At 39.9% G+C, this 14,360-nt stretch overlaps 2 long non-coding RNA genes across 2 annotated transcripts; both read left to right on the top strand.

Annotated features, from left to right (window-relative positions):
- Window positions 1-1,140: 1,140 nt before the first annotated feature.
- Window positions 1,141-12,948, top strand: LOC121674973. The gene is made up of 3 exons (XR_006019911.1): window positions 1,141-1,237; window positions 5,180-5,184; window positions 12,938-12,948. It is a non-coding gene; the product is annotated as an uncharacterized LOC121674973 (long non-coding RNA).
- LOC121674972 lies at window positions 5,846-6,352 on the top strand. Its single transcript, XR_006019910.1, has 3 exons — window positions 5,846-5,908; window positions 5,996-6,084; window positions 6,231-6,352. It is a non-coding gene; the product is annotated as an uncharacterized LOC121674972 (long non-coding RNA).
- Window positions 12,949-14,360: the final 1,412 nt, after the last annotated feature.

The raw sequence follows: 14,360 nt of genomic DNA, 5'->3' as shown, positions 1-14,360 counted from the left end.
AGAGCTCTCTCTCTCGTTTCCGGCGCTGGGACAGGTGGCTGCGGGCCCCGTGTGGGGGCCAGCGGGCCTGGCCCAGGCTCTGCTCGGGCCGGGCCAGGCCGGGCCACGGCCATCCTGGAGCCGACGGGCCCTGTTCCAGCTGTGGAACCCCCCCCAGCCCTGCTGTGGGCAGCCGGAGCGGCTCGGCTCTCCCGCCTCTCCACTGTGGCCAAGGCCAAGATTTCAGCTGAAGCTGCACCACTGTCCGGCAGAGGTTATGTGACCCACAGCGATAAGCAACATTCCAGCTGCAAGGCCAAGGTGAGATTAACCCTTTTAGTGCTGTGAAGAGCTGAAAACCTGAGGGAAGAGAGAAAGAGGAGATGCTTGAAGCTGAAATTCTGTTGTGAAGCTATGATAGATCAGAGTATCCCATTGTAATTCCATGAAGATATGGGGGGTGGAGTGTTCAACTCGTAAGCAAAAGCACCTGCACTGAGATAGCCAGATGCTGACGCAGCTGTAATTTCATGAGAAAGTTTGGACAGGGAGAGATGGAAGCGATGAGGACTTTTGCTCCAAATGGGAAAGGAGAAAACCTCAGTTCCTAGAGATGCTCCCAGAGATAGTCCTAAAGATGAAGATGAGGAGGACCCTTTGCTCCCAGTGAAGGAGAAGGGCCTCTGTTCTTAGAGATGAAATGCTCCCAGAGATGGGTGAAGAGAACTTTTGTTTCTGAATGGCTCAACCTTAAAATTGTACCCCAAAAACCTTCAAGAGTGGACCCTCGAAAGCAGTTGTGGGAAAAGCTGCAAGTTGGGGGGAGGGACTCACATGCAGGCAGAGAGACTCCTCTTCCTAAATGGACTGAATAAAGTTATTTGGAAGTGGGCGACTGTCTCATTGTGATAATGTTTTCATAGCATGGGCAAGAGAGACTCCTCTTCCCAAATGGACTGAACAAATTTATTATGGAAGTGGTAAACAGACTGAACATCTTAAGGGTTGTCTTTGAACATTGTCAGTGGGAGAAGGGAGGAAGGTGGGGGGAGGAGGAGAGTTCTGAAGGTGTGGTATATTTTTTTTTTCTTCTTTTAGGTCTGTTAATAAACTTCTTTATATTCTTTCGAGTTTGGTACCTGCTTTGCGTTTCTCCTAATTCTTATCTCACAGAAGATAAACAGTAATGAGTATTTTGGACCAAACCACTACACTATATTGGTGTTTCCGCCCGGTTACACAAACCCAACCCGCGACAGTGTCTAATATGAAGATGAGTAAAATCAGCTGGGATTGATCCCATGAAGAGTTTTGAAGATTCAAATCTCATGTAGGGAGCCAAAGCATCAAACAGCATTGGCAGAGGTTGGTGAGCAGAGCAATATGGGACTGAACCCCACAAGTTTCTTCAGGTGTACCCAAGAGGGATTATTGCATGAACTATATTTCTGTACTAGCTTTCACTGCAAGGGGTAAGTGTAAAATAATTCCCCCATTAAGGGCTTGGAAGATTTTGATTTGAGCCAGTAGCTGTTAGAGCTCCGACTTGTTTTATGTGCTCTAGAATAAGTGAAGCAACACATGAGGCTCCTTAGTTATCATGCACAATGAACAAGCCCAGCAAATTCAGTGTTAAATGTGAGAAAGCTCAAACACACCAAGACTTGGCAGTGCATACTCTTGGCACAAATGAAATTTTAACTTGTCCCTTTGGAATATCATGCAATACCACTGTCATTTCAACAAGAGCACTTGAATAGCTTTGACTCAGATGAAACCAAATCACTTTGGTTAAGACACCATGGTTTATTTCCCTGTCTTCCACTGGCATCAGCAAAGAGAAATTATCTTGCATGGCTGCTCTAATTATGCGAGCCCACACCATGAAACTTCCCTGTCTTTTAAGCAGTCTAGTTTAATTCATTGGAACATGTAAACTAATCATTTACTCGTAATGCCTTGAAAAATTCACCCTGTGCCCAGAGAATAAGTCTTGTCAGCTTGCAGAGGTTACACTGTGGTTTTATAACCCCAGCCCTTTGTTAAGAACAAAACTCAACTGCACAATGCCATGAGCCAGAGCCCCCAAAGTCTAGAGCAAGGTTTCTGCACTCAGAGTCCACTGCAATGCCCCCTCCCCAAGCCTACTATGAAAGAGTTTATTTTCTATAAGTCTTTTACTGCTGTTGACTGCCCATGTCACATCTTCATTTAATAGCTGTGGCTTCCCCTAAGTTTATTTACTTGCCCCTGAAGCTTTGAATGAAGGACCGCTTACATTTAATTACTTTATAAGGTAGCTTGAATAGTAAATGTGTGTGTCTGCTAATTGATAGCTCCTTCTCAATGAGGCTTTGTATCTTATTACTGCCTGTCCCCTCGGGTGCTCTGGGTAACTTCATTGTTAGGATAGCTGATTCAAATAGAAAGGGTACAGGAAATTCAGATTTGATACTGTTCAACGTAGCCCAGTAAATGTGATCCACATCTGACCTCCAGGGAGATGTGTTCAAAGGGGAATAAACAACTGTGCTGATGGCAGAATCACATGGATTGCATGTCTGAGGCTAGGTTGCCATTGCCTACCCATCCTTTACAACATAATCTTTGTTTAAAATAGGCGTAGGTGAATTAATCAGGTCAACTGAAGACTGAAGCAGGTAATCAGCACTCCAGAAGCATTCTCAAGAGACAACTGTCCAGCAGGAGAAACATCAGTGTAAACTTTGCCACTAAGCTGAGCAACAGTGAGCCCAGATATTGCAAACTCTGGAATTGTGAAAAATTTTCAACCACTGATTGCTTTGTTCAATAAACACAAGCATCATGCTGCTACCCAGGAAACTAACAACTGCTGCTTTCTACTCCTGCCTGGGATGGGGCCCTCTCAGACATGTTTTCTACTTCCTAGAGGAGTGCCCTGTCTACACAGGACCTTATACTATTCAGGAGCAAACAACAGTTCTGAAAGAGGGAAAATCAGTACTCCTTGGACATAAGATAATTAATTATTTAGGGCCCATGCACATGGCCAGGCTTTTGCCCAAAGCGAAATGATCTTGCTGAAACAGAAATAAGCATTATGCATTGTTTAAATGGGAACTCAATATCTGAAGATAAAGTCTTTGCTGCAAAAAGTTTGGGGAATTGTTCAGGTAGAAGCAGTGGCTGCTGAGTGATGTTTCAGGATGACACAGCACCCAGAGACTTGGATGAAACTTTTCATATGAAGTGCTAAAGAAATGAGCTGTGCAGTAGCAGAGATGGGCTATTTAGTATGCCTGTGACTGCTACAGGACTCAAAATGTTTCCCTTTGGGAAAAGAAAAACAAACCAAAAAAAGTTTAGAAGTTTCTGGACATGCCACACTTACAGACAAGCAAGTGTACATGGGTTATTCTTGTAGTCTGAAGTTTTGCACTGAATGCTTGATAGGAATACTCTAGGAAAATCAGCAGTGCAAATATAAACCTTACAACAGTATCCAGATGACTGAAGCTATCATTTCACTTAGAAAGCCTATTATGTATTCCTTGTGTTATTCCAACAGATGTAAAACCAACATTGTGCTAGGCACTACATTAGAGAGTATTCAAAGGTAATTGTCCAAAGTTATTTGGGGAATGGCATAAATTGCACTCTTAAAGAAAAAGGAAAAGCTTGGTCTTTGTGTCATAATATAAGAAGTAGACTGGAAATTACATCCTTATAATGTGATCATAAGCTCCAAATATATGGCAGTATATCCATGAAGTTTTGGAACCTACTTCCTTTACTCTGCAAGTACATAGAGATTTATGTAGCATCCTTGCTTGTACAGAGTGTAACATGAAATATTTCTGGTTTGCTGGAGCAACTGATAAACAATACCAAGCTTCCATTTGTATATCAGGATTTTCAATCTTCTATGCTCATGTACAGAAAATTATTACCGCATAAGGATTTAACCAGACAACATTTTCAAGCAAAAGCAGGCATACATTCTTGCCAGAGATCAAAACTGGTCAGAAACACATTCACAGTTGATTTTACTATTCTTTATAAACTTTCTGCAAGTCAGATGAATTGCCAGGGAGGTTTCTGTTGTTCTTTTTTAAAAAAACCCTGTTCTTCAAAAGCCCTCCTTTTGCTTTGTAGTTTCAGTGGAGATAAAACAACTGTGCACATCTGTGCTTTTCTAGTTACTGTATTTATTTGTTTTGTTCTTGCATTTCTTCCTTATTCTTTGCATATCTGCCTGAATTGTGATAGAAATTGCTGTGCTCAAACAAACTCTTCCTGGCTCCTTGTCTTTCTCTGTTTATCCTTTTCATATGACCTTGGCATATTTTCTTCTCTGTTGTCATTCCTAAATATTGTTTTCTCTTTCAGGTTCAACTTTTCTGACTTCTTGGCTCCCATCATCACTTTTATGATTCTTATTTTAAAGCCCATCATAAAAATCTTTGTTTTCTGTTTTATGTCTCTGTCTTCCCTTTCCTTCTTGTAAAAACACTGACTGTTTTCTCGGGAAGCTGTTAGGTGTCATTTATTTTCCCTTTGTTTCCCCTACACTATAGCTTTAGATAACAGGGGATATGTAACAAAATATACATGGTTTTGAAACAACTACATACAATTGAATTAAAATCACAACACAAAAATGAGGAAAAATAGATTCTAGTGAACTACATGACAAAGAGCAGATGCCATTCGCTTGTTTTGGTACTAGACCTTGCTGAGATCTAACTGTGCAGGTCTAGCCTTATAGACAGGAGGCTTTGCAGCATTCAGCCCTTAGAGCTGAGGATTTTAGATGTCCTGCTGACAATCTTTCTTCCATCTACTCTGGTTTCCACCCTCCAATTTCTGAGCTGCAGCTATCGGTCAGCCTTTCATTTTACACTGAATATGATAATAAAAGGAGTTCCGACATCAACAAAGCACAGTCACAATAAATAGCAGGCATTTTCCACTTGGTCAGAAAACACAAGAAGTTTTTAAATTCATTCCTTCCAGTGGCAAATGCCTTATCATAATGCATCGTCATCCCCAGAATATATCTTTATCAGAAAGTTAATTCTAACATGACACCATTTCTTTTGTTATTGGTGATCATGTCTGGATAAATGGAACAGAATATTTCAAGTGAATATTCAGCATTTGCAACCATGTGTTCCAATTATTTTCTACCATTAATTTTTTGGATACCAATCATTAGAAATGGTGCAAAATGGATAGTCAGATTGGAGAGAAAAACCATGTTATATGAGGTGGGATTTGCTTTGTTTTGGGTTTTTTTAATTGTTATTTTCAACAACTAGATGAACTTAAGTAGGACCTAGAGCTCAAACTGTCACTTGACCTCCATTAAGGCCCTATTCTTCAAGTGGGCCCACTGGAGTGGATAAAAAAAGGCAGTTGAACAGCACAACTCAAAGTCTAAAGCTCAGCATCATGTAAGACATTTGAAGTGTCACTGCTTCAAGAGTAAACATTAAGCAAGATTTTTAAAAGGGCATTAATTCATTAATATTTTCTGTAATCTAATACTTTCTCGTAACCAACAGATTAAACATTACACTCTGCAAACTGCTCCACTTCCTGAATGAATCATTACATGAAATCATGCAAGCTGGTGCACTTCATAAGCTCTTAAACTTTAACTTTCATGGTATTATGCAGTGATTGTTTAATGTAAAAAGGAGAACATCCTTACTTAGAAAGCCTGCACCCATTCCCCAACTGCTGTAAATCATTCAGCGTTGACTATCCAGGGGTCACATCTGTTTTCAGGCTCTTTTTTTTTGGTCAAAAGTGTCTTCTAGGCTTTGCTGCATAAAGTCGGGGGCGGGGGGGGGGGGGGGGCCGGGAAAGGTAAAATGTCCTTTAATGCAGACCAGCACCTTTCTGAAAAGCAGACAGCCTGATGTCTATGCAGCTCTGTTGGGTAATAGAAGTTTAGTATTCATCTGCATCTTCTGCATTCTGTGGGATCATGCACACTTCACAGGCATTTGATTCTCTCTTGTGTTAGGAGGTTACCTGCTATATTTTCCCATGTGAATCTTTTGGGAACTCACACAGATGAGGACTGATTTCATGACCAGGGTTCGCTGTGACGAGGTAGGTGCCCAATTCAAACAAATCCGTCTTTACTTTCCACGTATTATTATCCTCTTCTGACTTAGTCCTCTCCAGAGTCCTGGGTTTCCTCCTTTTTTTCCATGGTGATTGGTATTTCAATTGCTGTATTCTCCATTTCCTTGAAGGCCTTCGTTGAGGAGTAAAAGCTCACTCTGTATACACTGAACGACTCATTTACCTCAGTTGAGCTGTACTGCTTTGTGCCAGCTGAGAACCTGACCTACCTTTAAGAAGTATAAGTTGACAGAAGGCACTCTTGTAACAAAAAAATAATAAAATTGTTTGTTACCTATCTGTACACTGATAAGTTCTTTCATTTCTGCAACTGACACCTAAATATCTGAATTCAACATCCAGAGATAACGTAGGCAGTGATACTAAAAGACTTTATGTACTCCAAGTAGTCCCCTGGCATAAATCTTTGAAGGCTCAGAGCCCTAACAAATACAACTGATGTACATGTATTGGTTCATAAATTCTGTTTATTACATCTTTGGCTGCCCTCTATTTGTTTTCCATACTCTTCTCTGCATGCTGAAAAAGATGTTCCCCTACAGCTTGTGCCTACTTTGGTCCATTTTTTGCTATAACAAACTAAAATACCAGAATAGGTTTGGTAGCAGCGATTTTTTGAGTTTTGTCTTTGCAGTGACAACAAACACATACTAATGAATAGTCAAGTAAGCAGACATAAATAATTAACAGATTTTCTTATTATTTTTAGAACATGCTAATTCTGGCTGGATCCTGGCATATAGAACAAGGGAATGCTTTGTAAAATCCCCTGTTGTATTACAGAAATGTTACAGAAATGTTACCATTTTTTTCATCCCATTCGACTTTCAGATTCCTATTCCCTCTTGAAGAGCAAGACAACAAAGTCAACCTATCACAGCAGAATTTTAAGCAATGGTTAATTAGCCATTCAGCTTCAATTTAAAACTAAATTGCTTTCCAAAATATTTTTATATATTTCCTGAATTTCCTGGATAAATTTCTCTTTAAAAGAAAGGAAGGTTATTTAATTGAACACCACAGGTTTTGCTTTCCAGGTTCTTGTCTTTTTTTTTTTTTTTTTGGATATGGTCTTACTTACAGTGATAACTGGCAAGCAACCCTGCTTCAATAAATCAAAAAGCACAGCTGGGTGCCAAAAGAAAACACTTGCAATGAGTCTCTCCTATTGAAGCCACATGATTTTAACTGATATTGACAAGCAGTACATTATATCTTGGTTGAGAAAATTTAGTTAATATTGAATCACACACCAAAAAAAGAAAAAAAAAGTTTTAGAGATCCCAATGCTCTGGAGGTGACAATTTTTCTACCTTCACACACTTTAACAATTACCCAAAGGGATGCATTTGAAGGTAAAGTGAGCAAGACACACAATATTTAATAATGCTGGACTCTAATTCTGACCGGCTGTTGTGATTTTCTTTTCAAACCGCTGCGTGTCTTTCATTCACGAGTGCTTTATACACTTTGGAAAATAAGAGATGGTTGAATATATGACATCATTGCTGCTAACACCAGGAAACAAAAGAGGCGCATTTACATGAGAAAGGTGGCTTTTCTGCGGCAGTGCAGGGAGGGAGGGTCATAGGTTCATTCCTCTGTTTGCGGGCTATGGATAGTGCTATAGGCTTACCATGCCTTACACTGCGGGGCTCACAGTCAGCAGAAACAGCACTGAGCCCATTGCTGACTACAAAAAGACCATTATCCCCTAATAACAGTTGTGCTGTCTGTGACTTTTGCATGGCACTAGGAGTTCGTTTCATGTTCAATGGCTCTCTGAGAGAAGAACAAACCAGTCTGCCTCTTCTTTGTACGGGTTTGTTCTGTGAGGGCAAGGGACCAAGAACAGGGGAAGTTGTTTTGTGACTGCTGTTGTCAGCAAGTCTCCCCCATACAGTTACTGACTTTATTTGACCTCTTTATGGTAGCAAAAACCATGCACATGCTGTGCAGAAATTAAAAGATGAGGCTTTGGATCACAAGAGTTCTTCAAAATCCCCACAAAGACCCCAAATTAATTCCAATATATTGTTTCCTGCAGCTCAAGAGGTCCATAGTATAAATGAGCCTACATTAACATGGGACATTTTGACAATTAAAGCATATTGTAAATTAGAGTTTTCTTTGAGTGTACTTCATCCAACACAGAATTTTTGGCACATACAACAACCTTGGGGAAAAAAAAATGAACCCTAGGATCTTGATTTTGGTTTGAGAAAAGAAGTAATGATCTGAGATTACAAAGTTATGGATGTCTGGAAATCTTTTTACATCACACAACATGCTCTTCTTAGTTTCAGGGAGAAAGTGGGAAGTGTGCTGTTCCTCATCATGACTTGTGAGACTAGCAGGAAGAAGAGTGCTTTTGAAGATGCTCTGCAGGCTCTGGAAGCATGTTCCCTGGAAATAAGCAAAATAAGCCACCCTTTCAGCAACATCAGTGTGATTCAGCGTTGCACAGGGTATATAAAAGTGAAATTGCAAAGAGATACATCTAGGCTTTTTCCATAAACTGAAATAGTTAACAGGAAGGACTATAGATCCTCATGAAATTATAGATAACTCCAGTGCTATTTCCTTAAACAGATATTGAATGGACAGGACTCTTTAAAGGTCAAATTAGGTAGCTCTAAACCATCAAAAGACTAATCTCTTTTTCCTGCTTACCCTCACATGCTGGAAATGTCTGTCTCTTATTTGCCAACAAAATGTCAAAGGCCTTACCTAACATTTTTAATAGATAGCTGACCACAGAGCAGCCCAGAAACTGCTGCATCAGTAAAGTACTCTGAAAGGGACACTGTCATCTTAAACCAACAAAGGCTGTGTCCAAATTAAGGGGCACAGTAATATTCTACTCTAGTGTCTCAATGAAATAACATCAGCAATTCCTCCCTATGCACAAAAATCCCAAATGGGCCACAAAATCCCTTTGCTTTACCACTGCACCTGAGGTGACCCTGCCACAACAAACCAGCGCATGTTATCGTTGCTGGAATCATAAGCAGCAGACAGACTGTTTCACAGAGCAGGATATTTATATACCCAATGTGCTTGACAGGCTGCTCAAAAGAGCAGATGAGCACAGCATTTAAAAAACACTGGGTGTGTTTGTGTGATATGCCTGTGTATGTAGCCAACTCAAAACACTGTTCTCTTGAACTCAGACAGTTCCCAGTATCAATTTATCTACTTATTTATTTATTTATTTATTTATTTTAGTGACTATCTGACATTCCTTCTTAAGCTTAGAAAATTAAGCCTCCTGCTTCATCACTCAACTCCTTCCCTGCCATATGGTTGCTCTGATTCATCCCAGCCATCAGCTGGTACAGTGCACAGTTCAGGGATGTTTTAAGTTTTACCATATTTAAGGGCAGGACAATTTATATATTGCTCATCTTTTTGATATTCTGGACTTGGATGTGCCAACTAACAACACTCATCACTGTCTGAATTAATGATATTCTTTTTTCTTTCAGACGACCAGGCAATGCAGGAGGTGGGAAGGGGAAAAAGTATTTCAATTCCAATTCTCCTATGCCCAAAGCTGTGAAACCTGTAAATGTAATGCAGTGTACTCTCTCTGTTGCAAATTTAGCCCAATTCCCTCACAGCAAGTTCAGATACATTAAGAAAAAATAGACCACATTGTGTACAAGTGATTTAAGCCGCAACTGCTGGGCTTTGGTGTTATATTTATTCCCCGAAAGGTTTATCCAAATGTGTTTGAAATGCAGAAAATTGATGACATTAGACAGCATTATACACTGGCCTGCTCTTTAAGTACCAAAAAATCATTCAAACAAATAGCTCTACAGAGGGAAACACAGGCAGGAAAATCATTTTTATAAAGGCACGAGACAGGGCATTCCCACTGTGGAGCTATTCCCACACTTTCTCTATTCCCCAGAGACAAGACATTTGTCTGCCAAGCCTCAAATATCAAAGCCCAGAACCAATGCTACCACCAAGGCCATCACCAATATCCCCATGTAAACAGCAACTAACAGATAGACCTGCCTTTGTATCCACAGCTGCTTCAGATGAATGTTGCACACATCTGCCACAAAATACACAAAAAATCAAAATAGTTTGCCCAACCCATTACAACAACATCAAGCCGACCATTTTGGGCGTTTTTTTCAGACACTAAACAAACCACAGAGAAGAAAGAGTAAGATGGATCAGAATCGAGCAAATAAGTGCAACCACTGGAAAAACAATGTGTGTTTTCACTCTATTTAAAAGCATAGGCCACAGACAGCTTTATCCAATTTAATGAATTGTTTTCATGTTCAGAAATATTTGCAAAGGAAAGAAGATTAATTTCTGATGGTTAAAATCTGTTTTAATGGTGTGACTGATCAACACTGTGTAACATTTACACAATACTTTTTGCATATGTTTGGGCATTTAAAAGATTGGGGTTTGGATTAGATTATCTTCAGAGGTTCCTTCCAAACCTAACTATTCTGTGATCCTGTGACTTGCATATGTTAAATTGCATCTTATACAATTGACTCTAAAGAAGTATTCCTAAACCAGGCAAGATTTGAACCTCAGAGAAGTTTGTTTCCTGGTGGGTTTTTTTAATTACTGGTATAGTCAAAACAGACAAGCTTTCAAGTATACAGACTCTTCTTCAAGCTTGAAAGAAAACCAGATGTCTTTGGAGTTACATGGAGGCTGAGAATAACCACTTTGAATTTGTTAATCAGTTAGATCATTTGAGAGAAAATGCAGCAGGTATCTCAGAAACACCTGCAACAAAACAGATGATAAGATATGTATCTCCTGAGAGAAAAGGACAGGGGTGATTGATCTTCAATTGTACTTGCAAGAATTAGCAGTCATGGAAATAAGAAGTGCTATGAAATGTGCTATAAAAGTAGTATTTCTCTAATCAATTCTTTATTTCCAATAGTATTATGAGTTTTAGTTCCCAGGTCCTTATTCTGAAGCATTTCTCAGGTTTCCCTTGAAGATAAGAACTGAATAGGCAAAAATTAAATGAAGGGTTTGTAAGAAATATTCTTTCTCAGACCTTTGAGCATGTCTGTTTTCCATCAATTATTCACTCATTCTGATGTCTATTGACTGGTTGGTTTCACACATGCAATTTCCTTGTGGATGTTCGATGTGCTTGCTAAAGTATATTACACATGGGATATGTAAGCTCCAGGTCTTGTAATGATCCAGTGGAGAACAAGGTATTGTAGGAGTGGAGATGTGTGGGCAGTCCTTACATGTGATGTTCATGTGTTATGGATCTGTTTATATGTGTTTGTCCATCAGAGTGCTGCTGCAGTGTTTAGTTAAGATCCACACTGAGGGCTGGAGGGCTGTTGAAGGAGCTGCCTCTTGGCAGGGGAGCACTTATTGCATTTGTGGCGGACTTCAGGGAAAGACTCCAGATGATAAAGGTGTCATTTATATCATCTGAGGTACAGCATAAGCAGGAGCATGATGGAATAGACATTTAAAATATCTTTTTCAGGATGGCTCATTGCAAAAGTAACATATTGCAAAATCCTGTGCATGAGGCAGCTGTGCCCTCCTGTCAGACAGGAAAAGTGAAGTTATGTGTGAAAATGAAAAGAAGTTGACCTATTTGGATTTCTGAGGATTACTCTCCATGTTGTACATACTCAGGGTAGTCTTGGAGGCTTCCATAATGTGTGGTGTTGATATGTGAACAGGTAACATCTGTCAAAACTAGTCTGGTTCTCGTGAAGCTGGGCTTAGGTTGTGTGGTTTATGGAGGAAGTCTTCTCTATCCCGCAGCCAGGAGATGCAGCATCTCCTTCAAGTTCCATCACCCTGTTCAATGTAGTCTTTGTGGATCAAGACGTTACAGATCTTTGTCTGTGGGCTTACTCACCATGTAAGGACTGTGTTTTAAGCACTGCTAAGGGTGGTTCTCAGAAAGAGGCTGCGATACCACATTTTTATGCTGAATTTAAATGGTCATTCTTATCCTAAAGTAGTTATTCTGGCTGCCCTAGGTGGGATTTTGGCTCTTGTCAACCAGGCTCCTTCTTTAGATGGTGGAGACATTTCCCTGCAGAGGCAGACGATGACATTTTGTGTAAGGCAGGTGGGAAGTACCACCTGAAGATATCCATGGTATTCCCTTAGCTGCCTGTAGTTAATAAAAGGACTCAGTTTTCTTATCAAACATTCTCTTTCCAGTCAGCTTCTTCACAAAAAAAAATGAACTGTTGTTCCTTCGCAGGGTGAGATTTATAAGTTTCTTTTTCCAACCCATTGTCATGAAAATGCTTAATGGTGGTATTCCTACAAGCTCCAAGTGTAAGATATTTCACAAGAAAAGGCAATTCTTCAATAATTTCTGATTAGAAAAAAAAGCTCTCAACTCTCAAAATTCCACCAGAAGGGGGACTGAGGAAGAAACTGACTCAAAAAATGCAGCAGTGAACTCCTTGAGCTCAGCAGTTCCTACAGTTCCAGAAGAGTGAATGTTTCCAATAGAGATCTTGGATGAGTTGGGCAATCCATCCACAAATATTTACTAAAGATGTGTGAGCTGGCACTGGTGTTTGGGAGTCAGTCTCTATCCAGATGGGCTTGCTTTAATCACTGGACCAGGACTGTTGAATTTCTCTTAGTTTACAGCATCTAGAGTCAAAATAGGACAATATAAGTTTCCTGCTCATTTCTACATCCAGGCTATCTATTCCTGTTCTTGCAGCCTTGGCTCCACTATTCCTGTTTCAGCAGCTTCCCAGCCAAGAGCTTCCTCTTCTGATGGTCTCTTGGGGCAGAGTGAAAGGAATGGGCATCCAAGCACAAGCAGCTCAATCACCACGCTGTTACCCATGACAGATTATGGCAGTCTTACTCCTACAAAATACTGGCACCACACGCAGTCTAGCTCTGCCCTGTTGTCCTGTCTGTACAATCTGACTGACTGAAGCATTGCCCAGCAGTCCTTTTCAGCCATCTCAGGCTTTCTGCAGGTTCAGACAGTATCTCATATGCCTAAACTGCATGTTTTAGATTTTCCTGATAAAATAAGACAAAAACCTGGCTGTTTTGCTTTCAAGGGAGGGTGAGTTGAAGAAAGACATGTAACCTTAGGAACTGCAAAGCTTCTGAAGGACCTACAGTTTATCTCAATCCATCTCAGCAGATCATAATTTCTTTCCAATGACCATTTCTTTAAAAACCTGAGATGCTCTGACAGTAGCAATGTCAAAGTAACGACATTCAACCTAGTCAGCATCAAATGCTTCCTAAAACACTGCTAACCACAAACAAATTTTGCCAATTAATCTCACTATCAGTGATCAAACTGCTAACATAGCAAGGCATTTTAGTTCATTAACAGTGAATATGATAATTATAAGTACCTCAGGCAATTAAACCAAGCACTGCATTGTATTAGGGTACTTGCTGCACTTTGAACAGCCCAGTGAACACGTATTTCATGCAGTCCATGCAGCAGTGAAATGGCCCCAGATTGAAAACTGGCTACATCTTTGGTGCTTCTCTTTTTGTTGACTACAAAATCCTGTCAGGTCTGTGCAAAAATCTGCTGAACACAAGCAAAAAAAGGTAGGTGGGTGCTAATAAGAATGGCTTGAAAGCCTGTTAATATAAAATCCAGAAGTTTCTTATTAAAGAACTCAGAAGTATTCTCATTAAAGAACTCAGAAGTATTCTCAAAGCTAGCACCAGCTGCCAGTGCTGCTATGCCATAATTGTTTAGATGCTATGGTAACAGACAATGTGAAAAACACTGAGGTAATTTTACAATACTTCACTTCATTTGACCATAACATTTACTTTTAATTCATACGCACCTATCAGCGGATATTTTAGATTAAAGCTCCAATGAAGTCAAAATCTGAAATAAATTTTAGCTAAAACATCCATGCTTCACTCAGTTAATACAGAAATGAAGCATACACTGCTAGTCTGTGCACCAGCTCTTAGTCACTATCATCCCCTTTTTCCTCTGACCCAAACACAACTTTTTTATAGTTTTAAAGAAACCTCACTAGAAGTTTTGATAAGTGAGTGTGAAAGAAGGCATGATTCCAAGATTAGGTCAAACAGGTCATGGAGACCTAAGAATTGTCCTGCCACTGTTCCACTAGCAAAAAATAATATATAAATTGGAAAAGTTAAAAAAAAACCCCAAACAAACAATAAAATTTCACACATTCTTCCCTAGGTACACAGATAGTAACACTTGTGTGACAAGG

Source organism: Corvus kubaryi, unplaced genomic scaffold (assembly GCF_017639235.1).
Source record: "Corvus kubaryi isolate FWS band 111438036 unplaced genomic scaffold, C.kubaryi_AGA036_p1.0 71, whole genome shotgun sequence".
In the NCBI taxonomy this organism is placed as follows: domain Eukaryota; kingdom Metazoa; phylum Chordata; class Aves; order Passeriformes; family Corvidae; genus Corvus; species Corvus kubaryi.
Note: the sequence above shows the minus strand (reverse complement) of the source record. Positions and strands in the feature narration are given on the sequence as shown.